Source organism: Pelodiscus sinensis, chromosome 1 (assembly GCF_049634645.1).
Source record: "Pelodiscus sinensis isolate JC-2024 chromosome 1, ASM4963464v1, whole genome shotgun sequence".
Lineage (NCBI taxonomy): Eukaryota > Metazoa > Chordata > Testudines > Trionychidae > Pelodiscus > Pelodiscus sinensis.
This window is the reverse complement of record NC_134711.1, coordinates 176525599-176541683: the sequence shown is the minus strand read 5'-3', so window position 1 is coordinate 176541683 and position 16085 is coordinate 176525599. Positions and strand designations below refer to the sequence as shown.

Sequence of the window (16085 nt, the reverse complement as noted above, 5' to 3'; positions counted from 1 at the left end):
TTTGAGTCATCTCACTATTTACCTGTGAAAAAGAAATGTGTCACATACCATACAATTTAAATACATAGTCTTAGATTGACATATATCTACGTATATTGATCCTTACTCCTGTATTTTAAAAGAATATGCAAATTATTCACATACTATTGATCTAGGAATTTTGCAAAATAGGAATTAAAACCCACAGAGAGTACAGTACAGTCCAATTGATAGAGCATTGAAATAGAGTATTTTTTCTATCTCCTGATTCATGATAGGCAGAAATATACTGCTCTCAGATTCATTGTTAGACTGTGGAGGAGACACTTGACAAATTTATCTTACAGCTAAATTGAAAATGGGATTCCTTGTGGCATTAGGTATTACTTAAAAAAAAAGTAAGGACAGTGCTTCGGGGCATGAATCATCTCTCACTCTATTTATATAGTGCCTAATGTGATAGGGCTCAAATGTATGCTATCATAATGCACACAAATAAGAACAATAATCGCAGCTATGGGACCTCAGACTGTTAAATCTTTGGGACAAGGCTTAGGTGCTATATACAAGCATAGGAGGACCCCAATGCCACACTGTCCTGACCAAAGACTTTGGTATGTTAACAATAACACCTATACACGCACAGCACTCAAATGTACATAATACCAGTAGACTTGTCAGTATTATAAAGCTGAACACAGACTGGGAGATGTGATACATTGGAAACTGAAGGAGGACAAACTATAATTATTGTCACAAAGGGAAATTGTAACTGAAAGCCATTTTCTACTCCACTGTACAAAATATTGCAAGAAGCTATCAGAAGTGCTAAAGAATTTCTGATCAAGAGAGAAAAAAAGCTGGGAACTTTGAGAGAAAGAGAGGGAAAAAAGTCAGGAAGAACATTTCAATGCGTGGCAAGCTGTCACTGGAGCAGACATGGACATTAACATTCATGGACACACTGTTTAAAACACCATTTTCATTGTAAAACAGTGCTCAAGTCTTTAAAAAAAGAAAAGAAAAGAAAGGAGAGAAAGACAGAGAGGGAAGGAAGAAACAGGACACACTTCCAGTGTACCAGGAATTCTGGAAATCCCAGAAGTGCCAGAATGGCATTTCAGTGTGCTCCAGTACAACTCAAAGTCCTGTTTTAAATCCTTGCCCTGTAAGTATACTGGGTGTATTAACTTTGGCAATACTTGTATAACCTGTCGTCTCAGTAGTGTTCGTGAAACTGAATTTAAAATATTCCTTTTTGTTTCTAAATGTTCAGGGTCTCCTTCTCATTTACAGTAAGACTTAATTTCAACAGTCTGGCAGTGTAATGGGTTCTTAAGGCTGGCTGACATACCGGAATTGTACCACTTTGACTACACCAGGATATTTAAAACAATTAATCTCATTTTCTCCTCCTCACCAATACACCCACATATCTTTTGTGTAGATGCAGTTAAATCAGTAAAAAAAAAAAAGTATTCAATACTGGTTATCACTGTACCAGGGAATAAGCTATAACCATATAATGACTGCATTGACACAAGTACATATATCGGTAAAATTTCAGTGAGAAAGAATACACCTAAGTTAGACCATAGTTAGACATACAAAAACTATGTTTAGAGCTGGGAGTAAGCCAGAGATGAAGCTGTGATTTGCATCCTTTTTCTCTGCCAGAATAGTGTAACGGGACCTTATTGTAAATGAGAATCTAGCCCACAAAAATCAGTGTTATATAGGAAGAAAATAGCCTTTGTTTGACTAAAAGGATATTGCTAATTTTTCTGGAGAGAGAAAGGGGATTAATTATATGTTACTGCATCTTTCCCTTTTGTTTGCATTATTCTACTGATAACACCCAGAAAGATAAACACCTTTTCTAACATGTTTGTATAACAAAGTATAGCAATACACTGACATTTTCAATATTTATTTATTTGTATTTTTACTTACACTGTTTTCCTCTATTCTTCCCATTGTTCAAGCAAACTTGACAGAAATGGATACTAAAGTTCTTGTCATTTTGTTTAAGATGCAAGATCTGCTGTAGCATACAGTATGTGTTAATGTAAGAGTAGAAGAGAAGACATATTATAATGATGTCAAGCAAGACTCTAATGCTGTTTGCTACTTGAAACAACAATAAATACTTATCCAAACAAAGAGACAGATTCCAACACCCATATTTGTTTTGGGTAGCATCTTCTACTACAAGTATTCCAGCTGGCTTCAGCAGAACTGGCTGTAGCATAAGGTACTATTTAATAAGAGGAAGATCATAAGAATCTGGTCTACTGTGCGTGTACATCATTGGTAAGGCTAGTCTGGAGTATCTCATGAACTCTTAAATGCCATGTGCAGCCCTCTGATCAAAAGGGGACACTTCCATTAACTTCAATGGGAATGGCACCTGCTTGTGATAATGCTGAATTTGATTCTATTTCTCACATAGGCAAAGATTGTAATGTTGCACTTTGTTCTAGCTAAGGGATGGCACAGAATACATTGCAACTCAGCTTTACAGTTCTTCCCATGTTGCCACCTTACTGTGTGGAGGGTAATTTATTTCATCTCTTTCTTTTCTGAAACATTCCCCACTGGTGACCTAGTCGGCTACTCTGAGAGGAGTGGAGCCAGAACTCCTCCCACTCTTCCATTTTGCTTGTGGGGGGGGAGAGGTGTAGAAACTGAGCCATCTGTACCATCAGGACTGGACTTTATCTGCATATGTCCAAGCAGCAGAGTAAGGAATTCTCTCTCCCCTGTTTGGCAGAGCAAAAGCTATGACAAGGTAGCCCATAGGACTGAAAGGCTCCTGTTGGATTGGTGCATCTTACAGCTGTCATATTGACAGGGCTGAGGCAAAAAGCATCAATGTAGCTCACAGAAAAAGAGTGGTACCAGGTAGGTCATCAGCTCCCAGACAGTCACACACATGTTGTGTTCCTGCTGCAGCAGCTCATTCCACATCTGGGCCTGCCACTGCATATCATGCCCGACCTCCTAGCCAGTGTCTACTGCATGTCCCGGAGGATTGATAAGTTCTCCCTCATCAGATCCCCCTGGACCTGCTGGCACCTGTGGCTCCTGTGGGGTCAGATGGTCGCCCCACAGTCATGGCTGGTCCAGCTGGGGAGAATACAGAGAGGTGCTCAGTCATGCCAGGAGACACTGTCCCTGAGTCCTTGCCCTCATCTGTGAGCTGAGAGCAACAGTTCCTGGGTCAGAAGATGGTGGTGTCCCAGGAACAAGGCGATGTGTGGCCTGGACAATGTACTCTGCCTTACAAGGACCCAGAGGACCTCAGGAGACCATGCTTCCCACTTCTGCCCACATTCCATGGACAAGCAGGCAAGGGAAATGGCCAGCCACACTGGGATCCATTGGCTGGGAGAGGGGCCTTAAGCAGCCTGGGTTTCCATAGAGGCCACACACACACCTGCACCTGGCAGCACTGTCCTCGGGAGTGGGTGGTGCCTTGAGCATGCCCGTATGCGGCACTCCACGGTCTGTATGTGGATGTGTGTGCGCCCTTGTCCCCAGTCTCCTTCCAGCAATGGCTGATGATGGGAGGGTGTCCCTCTCGTGTGTCCCCCAAGGGTCAGAAGTGTGGGCAGCCTCCCTAAAGCCTCTGAGCAGGAGCTTAGGGGTTCTCCAGGGCAGCCTCCTGGGGCTGCATGGAGCAGACTGGCACTCAGGGGTGGCCCGTGGATGTAGGCGACCTCGGCAGTTGCCTAGGGCACCATGTTAAATGCAGCGCCCAATGATGATGTCACACCATTGAGGGCTATGGAGGTGGGGGTGCCAATCGTGCATTCCACCTAGGGCGCTAGTTGCCAGCAGCTCTCCTCGAGCCACTCCTGCTGGTGTTGCACATGCATCCACGTGCATGGACTGCAGTGTGATGTCCAGGCCAAGAAGGCTGAGCAACTATCACACTACAGCCCCTCAACACCTGCCACTACTGCTTTGTGTGTGTGAAAAACTAAGAGTACTCACCTGCTGATCCCTCCCTGGCCTCGGAGGATGCCCGGGAGACATCCAGACTGTGGGGTACTAGCTCCAAAGTGAATGTGGTGATCATGTTCCCTGTGTTCTCCTCCTCGTCATCCTTCTCCTCCTTTTCAGCTGGGACCCCCAGGCAGGCAACAACAGGCATCTCCAGCCTCGAATCCACCACCAGGGGTGGGGAAGGGGCTGCACCCTCCTACCCCAGGATGTGGTGCAGTTCATCATAATAGGGGCAGGAGTGGGGTCCTGCTCCAGAGCATGAGCTGCACTCCCTCACCCTGGCATAGGCCTGCCACAGCTCTTTGACTTTACTGTGGACCTGCTCCAGGGTCCTGGTATGGTCCTTTGTGGGCAGGCTGTTGGCCATCCAGCTGTAGATGTCGGCATTGCCCCGTCTGGAGAAGAGATTCTGGAGTTTCTCCTCGTTGCTCCACACCTCCAGGAGGGCCAGAATCTCTGCCCCAGACCAGGATGGCACACTCCTCTTGTGGCCATTGGCAGGCTTCAGGGAGCCCTGTGCATGCTTCTCTGAATGGGCAGGAGGCTCTTGAGGAACTTGTGGCTCAGACATAGTGCCCAGATACGTGACACTGTCAGCTGCACTGGCACTGGAAGCTGTGAGGGCCTGCTTCCTGCCGCAAGTCCTGTTCCCTGCGTCTGCAGATTTAAGAGCTGCCAGGGAACAGGAACTATAGAGCTGTGGAATAGAGATAGAAATGTAGCCATGTTAGTCTGGTGTAGCTAGAACAAAAAACAGGACTATGTAGCACTTTAAAGACTAACAAGATGGTTTATTAGATGATGAGCTTTCATGGGCCAGACCTACTTCCTCAGATCAAATAGTGGAAGAAAATTGTCACAACCATATATACTAAAGGATACAATTAAAAAAATGTACACATGTGAAAAGGACAAATCAAATTTCAGAACAGAAGGGAGATGGGGGGGGGGGGAGGTAAATGTCTGTGAGCTAATGATATTAGAGGTGGTAATTGGGGAAGCTATCTTTGTAATGGGTAAGATAATTAATGTCTTTGTTTAAACCTAAGAGTAAAGTGTCAAATTTAAGCATGGATGACAGTTCAGAGGTGTCATGCTTAAATTCGACAGTCATCCATGCTTAAATTTGACACTTTACGCTTAGGTTTAAACAAAGAAATTAATTATCTTACCCATTACAAAGATAGCTTCCCCAATTTTTTTTAATTGTATCCTTTAGTATATATGGTTCTGACAATTTTCTTCCACTATTTGATCTGAGGAAGTGGGTCTGGCCCACGAAAGCTCATCACCTAATAAACCATCTTGTTAGTCTTTAAAGTGCTACCTCATCTTGTATAGAGTTGTGATGAGTGTGGATGGAGTGGCCAGCGGGCACTTGTGTTATTTCCTAGATGCCTCTTTTTTCAACAAAACTCTCTAGTCCACATCTACACACATCCACATCCTTCAGAAAAAGCCTTATTCCTCATGAAATGAGGTTTACCGTCATTTGAAAAAGCCGTCCGTCATTTCAACTTTCTGTCAAACTAATGCAATTGCAGTGTGGATGCTAGTATTGTTTTTCTATAATAGTGGCCATTATTCCAGAAAAACGGTGCAGTGTAGATGTACCTTTAGCATAAAACAAAGGAAAGGATTTAAAATTTGATTAAAACTTAGGAACTTCTTTGCTTCCCTACGGGAAAAAAAATCTAAATATGTCTTGACGTATTCCACTGAGCCTGCAAATACTAGTTGCTGCTTCTAGGAGAAGCTAGAGAAAACTATTTGCCTATTTCTGACCTATCTGGGTCAACCCTGCCTATGCCTCTTGCTGCCCTGTTACATGCCCTTTCTAGAAGTGCTGATTGTAGGTATATAAAATGGAACACTTCCTTTACTGCTTTACAAGCTCTATCAAAGCCACAGTTCTCTCTGGTCTGTTTGACTATCTCAGGCGCAAAGAGAGGAGAGCGAAATTATCGCAGTGGTCATTACTAGTTGCTTCATAGACCCCCAAACACTGAGCTCAGTCTCCAGAACAAAAAAGTCTCCACCTGTTCTCTTGTATCTGGAAAAATTTTGGCATATAGTAAGTCTCTGCAGAATGAACAGGTCATCCTTCTCTGAAAGGCAGTGGAGGAGAAAGACAAAGGAAAGACCTTGACTCACTTTCATTAGATGTTTACCATTTTTTCAGGCTCGAGGGGCAGGAACGGTCATCTATGATACCCCAGATCTCAATAAGATTGCTCAATAAGATTTTGACTGAAAATCTCAACATTTTAATCAAGAATCCAGTTAGCTAATTTGGAGTAGTTTTGGTAGCTAAAGCAAGGTAAGTAATGCAGAAGAATATGCAAGTGTAAACTTTCCTTGAAAATATTCATACTAACCAAAATTAACACACCTCTCTCTTTCCACAATTTGCATACAAGGGTTCAGTATTTACTGCTTATCATGCTATAATGCAGGGCTGCTCAACACATGGCCCATGGGCTGGCCCATTTGTTTGTGGTCTGTGGTGCAGTTGGGTTCACATGGGACTCAACATATGGCCCGCAGGTGGGATCCTTTGAATAGGGCCTCCTCTGGGAACATGCTCCACAATGGTGATTCATTATAATGGTCTTCTTTTGGTATGAGTTTTAGTAGTTAAATTCCTGGACTCTCATTGCTCATTAAAAGTGCTGTCATATGAGTGGAAATCGGGTAACTTTGCATTTTATTAATATCAGAAGAACTGACTTAAATGGGGCCTGCACATTGTGTAGTGTTGTCTTAATCTTTGAATTCATACCCGTCAGTGTGAAATAAGCTATTTGCATATATTTACATATATATATTTGCAAGTATATGCAACCATACTTAAGTTGTGGCCCTTGGCACGTGCTGTGAGTATCATTGTGAGTAGCTTTCCAAAGCTGAGTAGCCTTGCTATAATGGTTTATATTGCTACAGGACTTTGCATAAAATATAATAAAGTAGAACTTCTTCAGATGTTACATTGTGCAAGAATAAGAATTGATCAGGTCCTCATTTAAGAATGCCATAAAAAATTGGACTTAGTTCAGATTAACTTTAAACTGCCGTGTGTAGCCGCGGGCAGTTAGTTTGGATTAAGGGAGATTTAAAAATGGCGGCTGGACGGGAACATGCAAATAAAGCCTGGGATATTTAAATCCCAGGCTTCATTTGCAACTCCGATTGCCTGATTTGCCTACCTAGCGCGAATTAACTAGCTAGTGTAGACATACCCTCTCTGAGGTTAAAGTGCTCTACCAGAATTACAAGTAGTGTTTCTCTATTTGAGTGCTGGTCTGGTAAAGAAACCTGTCCTCCATGCTGGAGAAACCAGAATCAGGCACAGAGTAATTGCTGACGGAATTATGGTATAAGGTTACTGCTCCAATTCTGTATCCCTCAGGATAATAGTCACCCTGGCTGAATCTACGTTGTCTCCTATTTGACAATATTGCAACCTATTTTCAATGTAAATAACATTAGTGTACTGTGGCTGCCAGGAGTTTTCAGGCCTTTCCTAGTTGCTCCCCAACTGGATTTTATCACTCCGGGGCAGATCATTTCTGCTACTTCCAACTGCAACATGCCCCATATATAGTCAAAGCTGGTTGAAAATATTCTTTGACAACTTCCATAGGATGGTATATTTATTTCCTGATCAGGTTTACATACAGCACCTAGTTGTGTGGCTGACTAACCAGTGCTCTTCCAAACTGGGAGGGAAATACAGCCCTTCCCGTCCTTGGAGCTGACATGTGAATTTATCTTCATCATCACCTTTGTTATATTTACTTAGTCTCAGCCATGATGCAGGTCCCAACAGTCTCAGTGGCCTAACTTATAGAGCTGTTGAATAAGGCAGACAATGTTCAAATAATTTCTGTGAATCCCTGTTACAAGTTCACTCTTTCCAGGGGCCACATTTTTTACGGCTTCCAAATACTGGGATAAACATCAATTTATTGATGAAATGTGCAAACATCCTAAATATTTAATGATATTTTACCTTGAATGATTATCCTCTGAAAATTGGTACTATCAGTTCATTATTCATTGATCCTATTTATTATTCATTATCCTGCTTACAGAGTTTCACTCCTTTGATCAGAAACACTACTGTGCAACTTAAAGGACCAATCACACTCCATGGAAAGGAAATAGTCAAGTAGAACAATACGTGTACCATTTTTCTGCACAAACGATTCAATATATTCAACAAATATATTAGTAGACATCACAATTTATTCACAAACAGAAAAAAGCTAGCTAAATCAGATAATGTTTAATTTTCTCTACCTATTTATCTGCATAATTGATTAGCTCTGTAATAAATTCATTCCTTAATTGATTCACTGCACAACTGTTTGTCTACATAATTTATTCAGTTTAATGTTCATCCCCTGCATTATTACTGCATATAATTGATTCACCACATAGAGGTTTCACTCAAAATTAAATTGATTCTTTGCACAGTTGATCAATAGCATACTAGTCCTGGCCAGTCTGTTTATCTTTTCACTCCTCTCCCAGATGATCTGTTCTCCCCTTTACATATCCCAAAAATGTGAAGACCATGCCACTTATATTTCAGGATACAAGATCCTTTTAGGTTATGCCTGTCAATAAACTTCTCTTCTGTGATCTCCTCCTATATGGACAAAACAGATATACCCCAAAGAAACCCCATAATAGACCCCTCCAAAAGGAAGCTCAGTAAATTAATCTTTCAATTCTGAATTACATTAAAATTTCTTTATCAGAAGTCACACACAGTGGAAAGGGGCCATTAACTGTAATATGGACATAATCATGATCATCTCTGGTAGAAGCAGGAGGATTATATATCTTGCACATGTGTTAATTTTGCATTCCAGATCATCAGCCAACAAACAAGTCAGTCTCCAACAACGATATTAACTTTTCCAACAAAATACGCATTTTATGACCACATGCATGCCTGATTTTGGTGGTGCCTTTACCAATGTTTTGTTGCATGTTAGGCAACATGATCTAAAACCACAATCTCAGAAACCAGCCTTGAGCAGGTGATGATGCTGACCAAGCCATTGTGAGGATGATGTTCACTAATTATTAACAGAACAATTGGACTGATATTTGTCTGAAAATGATTGGTTGGTTGGTTGTTAAATAACTGTCTATTTCGCAGCAGGGAACTATTAAACAGTTTGCTGACATTCCTATAGTATAGTCCCTTGCTGTAAAGGTTGGTTTTGTGGCAACCTTTCTCATAACTGATTAGCAGGTTTAGGTGAAGGTGTAGTAAGGACACAAGAAATACAAAAGCAGGCTTTATTAGCATGACTAGATCCCTGTAGGAAAACACTTTCCATCCCATTGTTATAGTAGAAGATTGGTTATTGTGTCTCCTTAAGACGCTGGACATGTGGCAGGTGCCCTTATATTTATAATTACTTACTATGATTAGGGACTAGTAGCTTCAGGGCAAACACAGCAGTATGAATTATTGCATTTCAAGAAAAACTGTAGCATTGGCCTTTAATCCAATTGCCAATGTGCTGTGTTTTCCTTCTGCATTATTCAGAGTGCCATCAGAAAGGAGTTTTTGTATCAATCCTTTTCAAATGTAAATAATATTACTTTTCTGAAAACATACAAACAAGCAAAACAAAAACAAAAAAACAAAAAGCCCCAATACATATATCTATTAAAAAATCAAAACAGTTCCAGCATCAAAGTCTAAGTAAAATGTTTGTCTTTAAATAAACCATTTGCATTTTCATATAGGTGACAAATTGTGCTTGACTAAAAGCACAACACATTTTCTTTGTCTCTTCCATATTTAAATATTGCTTAATTGACTTAAGTAAGTTTTTCTTTCAGATATTTTTTCAGATGGATTGACAAATTATATGCCAAGTTTGAGTTTTTCCTGGCATAACCAAAAGCTTACTTTGGTTTAAGTTATGCTAAAAAAAAAGATGAATACCAAATTGCTCTTGCCGTTTTGGAGTTCTTGAACAAAGAGACACACAGACAGGCAGGCAGACAAACAGATGCACACACACAGAGATGCACAGACAAACTCTCAAATATATAGCACATACAGAATCTTAGAATCATAAAATGTAGGCCTGAAAGGGACCTCAAGAGGTCATCAAGCCCATCATCTTCACTTGGGAGTGTGTATCCAAGAATAACTAGACCATCACTGATAGGTGTTTTTTCCAGCCTTTTCTTAAAAAGTTTCAGTGATAGGGATTCCACAACTTCCCTTGGAATTCTATTCCAGCTCTTAGCTATCTTTATATTTGGAAAGTTTTTCCTAATATCAAATTTAAGTCTCTCTTGCTACATTGTAAGCCCATTGCAACTGTCACCGTTCAGAGCAGGTGTAGCTGAAATTCTCCTCAGTGATCCGGCCAAAGGCACCTGGTTTCAGGTTTTCAGCTTTCCACTCATTGTTTTTCTTAATAGAGATTTCTCTCTCTCTTCTGACTAGGGATATTTCTAGGCTGCATAGTTTCCTTCTTTCACTGTGTTATTTTCTGCACAGTTTACGCATGGACACCTACCTGCATTTTCTTCAGTGATGAGAGCTGTAATTGCTACTCTGACAAGTTACTCATACAGTACTTCCTGTGCAAGTCTACTTTATTACTAAGGTTAGAAGCATTACAGAGAAACATATTAAAAACATTCAGATCTTACACATATGCTAATAAGTTTGCCAACGTTAACACCAAACATAATATGGGTTGGAGAAGTCCTTCAAAGCCCCATTCAAAGGCAATTCCTTGTGGTTGCAAATTCATCACAGCTTTTGCTCAAGACAAGCGCTCCATTATGTGGCCTAAGTAGGCCCAGTTCTTACAACCCTATCAAAAGAATTGGGCTTCTCTATGGCACAGAGGTCCTGTCCATTTGTTGCATCAGGAAGAAGTCCAAGTTTAAAACCAAGCTATTTATCCAAAATCCCTTTCTTTGTCCCTGGAGAATCCAGTTTGAATTAATATATGAAAGCATCTCTAGGGGGAAGGCTATAAAGGGTTGGTAATGGAGCTAGTATGTTAGCATTCCGCTCCCCACTAGAGAAGGTTTATGCTGTGCCAAAACAACATGTACACTGTGGCGTTTTTAATATAAAGCACCCTAATTCAAGAAGGTTGAACTTAATTCAATAATTCTCACAGAGGCAGCCATGTTAGTCTTCAACTTTAAAAACAATGAATGGTCCTGTGAGACCTTAGATACCAACCAAAATATATAGAATCATGAGCCTGTAGGCTTTCTATGAGGACAGGTTCTAGGGGCTGCCCTCCTCTTCAGTGCACCCCCTCACCGCTTCCTGTCTGTGAAAGCAAGATTTCAGGGGCTGCCCCTGGCCTATAGGGCCTCCCCCCACAGTCTGCAGACTGTTGAGATGGGTGTGACACTCTGAGGACTGCCCCCAGCCTCCAGCAGCCCTCCCCCCCCCCATGGCCCACAGGCTGTCTGGGTGGGCTAGGATCTGGGTGGCTATCCCCTCCTCCAATTGCCCCCCCATGCCTACAAACAGCCTGCCCCTCCTCCAGTGGACCACATTTTCCTAGTTCCCTTATGAGAATGTCATGAGGACTATATCAAAAGCCTTACTAACATCAAGATGCTTCCCCTCCATACACACACACGAGGACTGTAAACCTTTATACACTCACACGTTTTGAATATTAACAAATTAATTTCAAAGTTGGCTATTCTTTGCAAACTAAACATTGAATGGATATCCCATGTTTAGGATATTCTAACTTTTGATAGGCCAAAGGGATTGCTTTGCTCTGACAACTGACCTTTCTATCCTGTTTCTCAATCCTAAGAAGTTCTAATCATCATAACTATTTCCACAGCAACAAATTGTGATAGAGCAAACAGAGGATTATAACCCCAAAAAAGCCTTTTAGTACAAATCAGCAGGAGGAGGAAATGGCTTGTGGGAAGAATATTTAATGAGCACATATTCTTCAATAATTAGCCACTCTGGGAGTAAGTTAGCCATGGATACAAAAACAGCAAGTTGGCATTTACTCTATGAACATTTCTAAATTTTAACAGTACTCAAAGAAGTATTTATTAGTGAAATTCTGGATCATAATCATAAACCTGCTGCTGAAAATACATTTGGATGAAGGCATGATTCAAATATTTAAATGAATAATGAATCATTTAACCTATTGTTGAATGATGGAGTAATTCTTCATTTATTGAATGTCTTCTAGTACCAAAAAAGTATATGATCTTCATAAACATTTAGTTTATATCTGCTAACTATGGCAAGAGTACTTACAGTTTACTAGGTCAACACAGGATCATTTCCTGGAGAACTTAAAAAAAAAAGACTACCTTATTTTCTGTCAAATGGAAATTTGTATCAGTACATGAAAATAACACACAGAATTTTGCCACATTCTGAAATAAACCGAAAGACAGGAAGAATTGTACTTTAAGGAAGGGAATGCAGGATCCCAAATGCTCCTTTCAAGGTCAATGACAAAGCTCTCACTGATTTTAATGAGTACAAGATCAGGCCTATGGTGTGGAACTATAATATAAGTTTGTTCTAAGTTGTATTCATTAAAATAAACACTCAGAGACCTGTCCTACTGTGACTGAGGTCAATGGGAAAACTCACATAACTTCAATGGAGACAGGATCAGCTCTTCATACTCTTACAATACAAGACCTGGTCCATCTTTGAAATGAAGTCATATTACAGGGGTGGAGATCCTAAAGCTCAGGGGATGGATGCAGACCCTGGCTTGCCTGGATCTGGCCTGAGGCTTGGAGCTCCTCCCCCAGCTTTGGGGAGCCCGTGATGGTGAACCAGTCCTCTCCCCTCACCTCTATGGAACTGGAGAAGATAAAATCTACTAGCCTGCCCTGCTTCTCTCCATCCTCCCCGCCCCCCGGCTCTAGCATGTGAGGGATACGTGGGGAGTGTCTTTTTCCTTCTCAGTCGGGAGCCAAATCAGTGAGGCAGCCAAATCAGCAATCCCCGATCCATAAGAAGTTCCCAACCCCACCATACAATGTATGTAGTGTGAACATATTTCCCTATGCTGTGTACAAGATACCTCATAAAATTATTGACATTCAAGTGAGTTCATAGTTCTGATTGATTACTACTGAAATATAAATGTTCCAGTTCTTAACATCAAGTTGATTGAGCCCCTTTTACAAAGAATGCGGGACAGCTGGAGTCCTTTTTGTTTACCTTATTATCTTTAACATTTGCATGGGGAGAAGTGACATGCACACATTCCCTACATCTTTCTCACATGGGGTTGGGGCTGACTGACAGACATGACCAAACATCCCTTCACAGGGCTCTCCACATTCCATACCTGACTGGACCCCTGTCTCTCTCAAAACAACATGTAAAGGGAATGCAGGATTATAGCCCTCTCCACAGATTTCTGTCAGGGCTCACACCAGAGCATAGCCAGCAGGAGCCTTTCGGCACTGTGTGGGAAAGAAGGGATGGGAGCTGCTTTCTGCTGCAGGGAGGTGGGGGTGAGGAGTAGGGATGACCTGGCCTGTGTTTTGAGCTCATCTCTTCCCTCCTGCCTCTCCCCATCTCTCTCCCTGTATCTAGCGTCAGCTTGTCCCTTCCTGCCTGCACAGTGTTGAAAGGCAACTAACATCTCCAAGCTGCTACTGGTCACTGACATAATCCAGCTACCTCCTGTTCCCTGGCTAAAGCACAGGCAGGAAGGAGTTAAGCCCTACGGATGCCTTGTACTTCAGGACTGAGGACCCACAGGGCTTCAGCAAACATGGCCAGAGAGGTGGCTCACTAGGGGAGGATGCTTAGGGAACAGAGCATTCCCCAGAGCAGGATCTAGGTCAGGGGCAGAGGGTGAAGAGGGTGCTATGCCCTTGCCTAGGGGGCTGTTGTGGAGCCTGCAGGGTTACGTGCAAATGGCTGAAAGTAGCTTCCTCCCTGACACTGCAGAACTTATCTGAGGAGCAGAAAAGCTTCCCTATGTCAGTGCTGTGCAGCATTTTGGCACATGCTGGGCTCTTCCTAGATATCACCCTGGGCTGATTGGTCTTGAGCTTTCCCTGGATGCCAGCCCAGTTGGAGCCAGTGGGGGAAGGAAGGAGCCTTCCAGCCAGGCTGTTGTTGAGCTAAATTATCTGACCAGGGTTTTTTCTTTGCACAGTGCCATGAATGGGGCACACCCCACTGGGAAGAGAATGGAGGAATAGCAGGGCTGAGGGAGTGAAGCGGCAAAGCAAGGAGAGGGTAGTGAGAGGGGAGACGTGTAAAGGGTCAATGAGTGGGCAGCAGAGGTGATAGGTAACTAGCCACTGCCTGTCCACACTCATCAGCCATTGCCACAACTAGCTAGTATCTAGTGGAAATGGGACGAGGGGCAAAGGGGACTTGCTGGCCAAGAAGAGGCAAACAGCAGGGACTGCACTGATGGACCAGCACAGGGAGCAGCTGGCCCTGCATGCTGCATCTGTGCCTAACCACCAGCCTTTCATTCCCAACTCCATCACCAGTCACTGAACCCCCCCTGCATGCACATTCATACACTCACCTCTGGTGGGTTGGCAGAGGGTGAGCAAGGATCTGATCAGCAGCAGGACCCAACAGTACTGAAGGGAGAGGAGAGACAGAAAATAAAGGACAATTTGTCCATTTTTCAAAAAAATTTGGGAAACCTGTAGAAGGGCTTAAATACATTTTAAAAACTGGACATCTGGTCACCTTACATTCCAGCCCACTCATTGAAGTGCATAAGCCTTACCTTGCACAATGGACCATACACCTTTTTCTCAGTTTACATTATAACTAAATGAGCAGGGGGAAGTGTCACACATTAGAATAGATATTCTACGCACTTTACTTCTATATGACAGGATTATGCAACCTATACCGCTATATTGGTGCAAGGCTAGATTGCACAATTAGAGCCTGTTTAAAAAATAAGACATACTCTGGAGCAGTACTTGTATTCCTTCTCATATTTGCTTCCCTACATATCACTTGATCTCAGTATAGAACTAGTAAGGACTCAATTTTCTGAAAAAACAGGCCCTCCGTGTGGATAGACAACAATTCAGGCTACATCATAAATGTTTTATTCACTGTTTCATATTGTGAAGTAGCAGTATATATATTGTTTGGCCCTTCTCAAAATGTGTGTATAAAACCATTTACCTACCATGGAGGAAAAACATTGTGCTAGTTCGTTTGTCAAGCTCTAGCCTAAGCAAGAGATAAGGAATCATTGCTGCAGAAGTCAGACAAATTTTCCTTTGTAACTTTCCCCACCACTTTGAGGACTGCTCACATTTTTTTTACCATATCATATCCCCCAGTCTTAAGGACATCACCATTACATGTGAGAAATCTGCTGATCCAAACTATTATTGATTAATTTATCCAGTATCATACCTACTTGATAACAGTTCTTGCAGAATGAAAGATGAAAAAAAATCCATAGTACACTATACAGATCAGATAGTAAAGTTCAGTTTGTGTTCAAAAGTGATATACAGATCAGAAGGAAGCCTAACTAAAATACCCTGGGCCACAAATACTAGAGAATCAGTTGGGGGTATATCAGCACAGCTCTGTTGAAGTTCATGAACATATGCCAATTTACACACATTGAAGATTTGGCATCAAGTGTTATTTTTATGTCTGTGAGATGCTAATAACTTTAAGAAAAGGTATCATTGTTTTATAGTGAAATGGTATATAACATTCCTTGCAAAGATACCACAATACAAAATGTATGTTTTGATGAGAATACGTTATTTTAAAAATCAAAAGCTACCATCGATGGATTGTATCATCTCAATTATATTTGCAGATGATAACAAGCTGCAACTGTTTTGGAGGATAGGGTTATAGTTCAAAATGATCTGGACGAACTAGAGAAATGGTCTGAGGTAAATAGGTGTAAGTTTAATAAAGACAAATGCAAAGCACTCCAATTAGGAAGGAACAATCAATTTCATACATACAGAATGGGAAATGACTGTCTAGGAAGGAGTACTGAAGGAAGGGATCTAGGGGTCATAGTGAACCACAAGCTAAATATGAGTCAGTGGTG

At 41.7% G+C, this 16085-nt stretch overlaps 1 long non-coding RNA gene across 1 annotated transcript in view; it reads right to left on the bottom strand.

Annotated features, from left to right (window-relative positions):
- The window catches only part of LOC112546768 (uncharacterized), a 195774-nt gene extending 181169 nt beyond the window's left edge, over window positions 1-14605 (bottom strand). Inside the window, exons 1-2 of the long non-coding RNA XR_003090471.2 lie at window positions 14562-14605; window positions 12299-12335 (exon numbers count right to left, since the gene is read on the bottom strand). This is a non-coding gene — a long non-coding RNA (uncharacterized LOC112546768). The remainder of the gene's footprint in view (window positions 1-12298; window positions 12336-14561) is intronic.
- Window positions 14606-16085: the final 1480 nt, after the last annotated feature.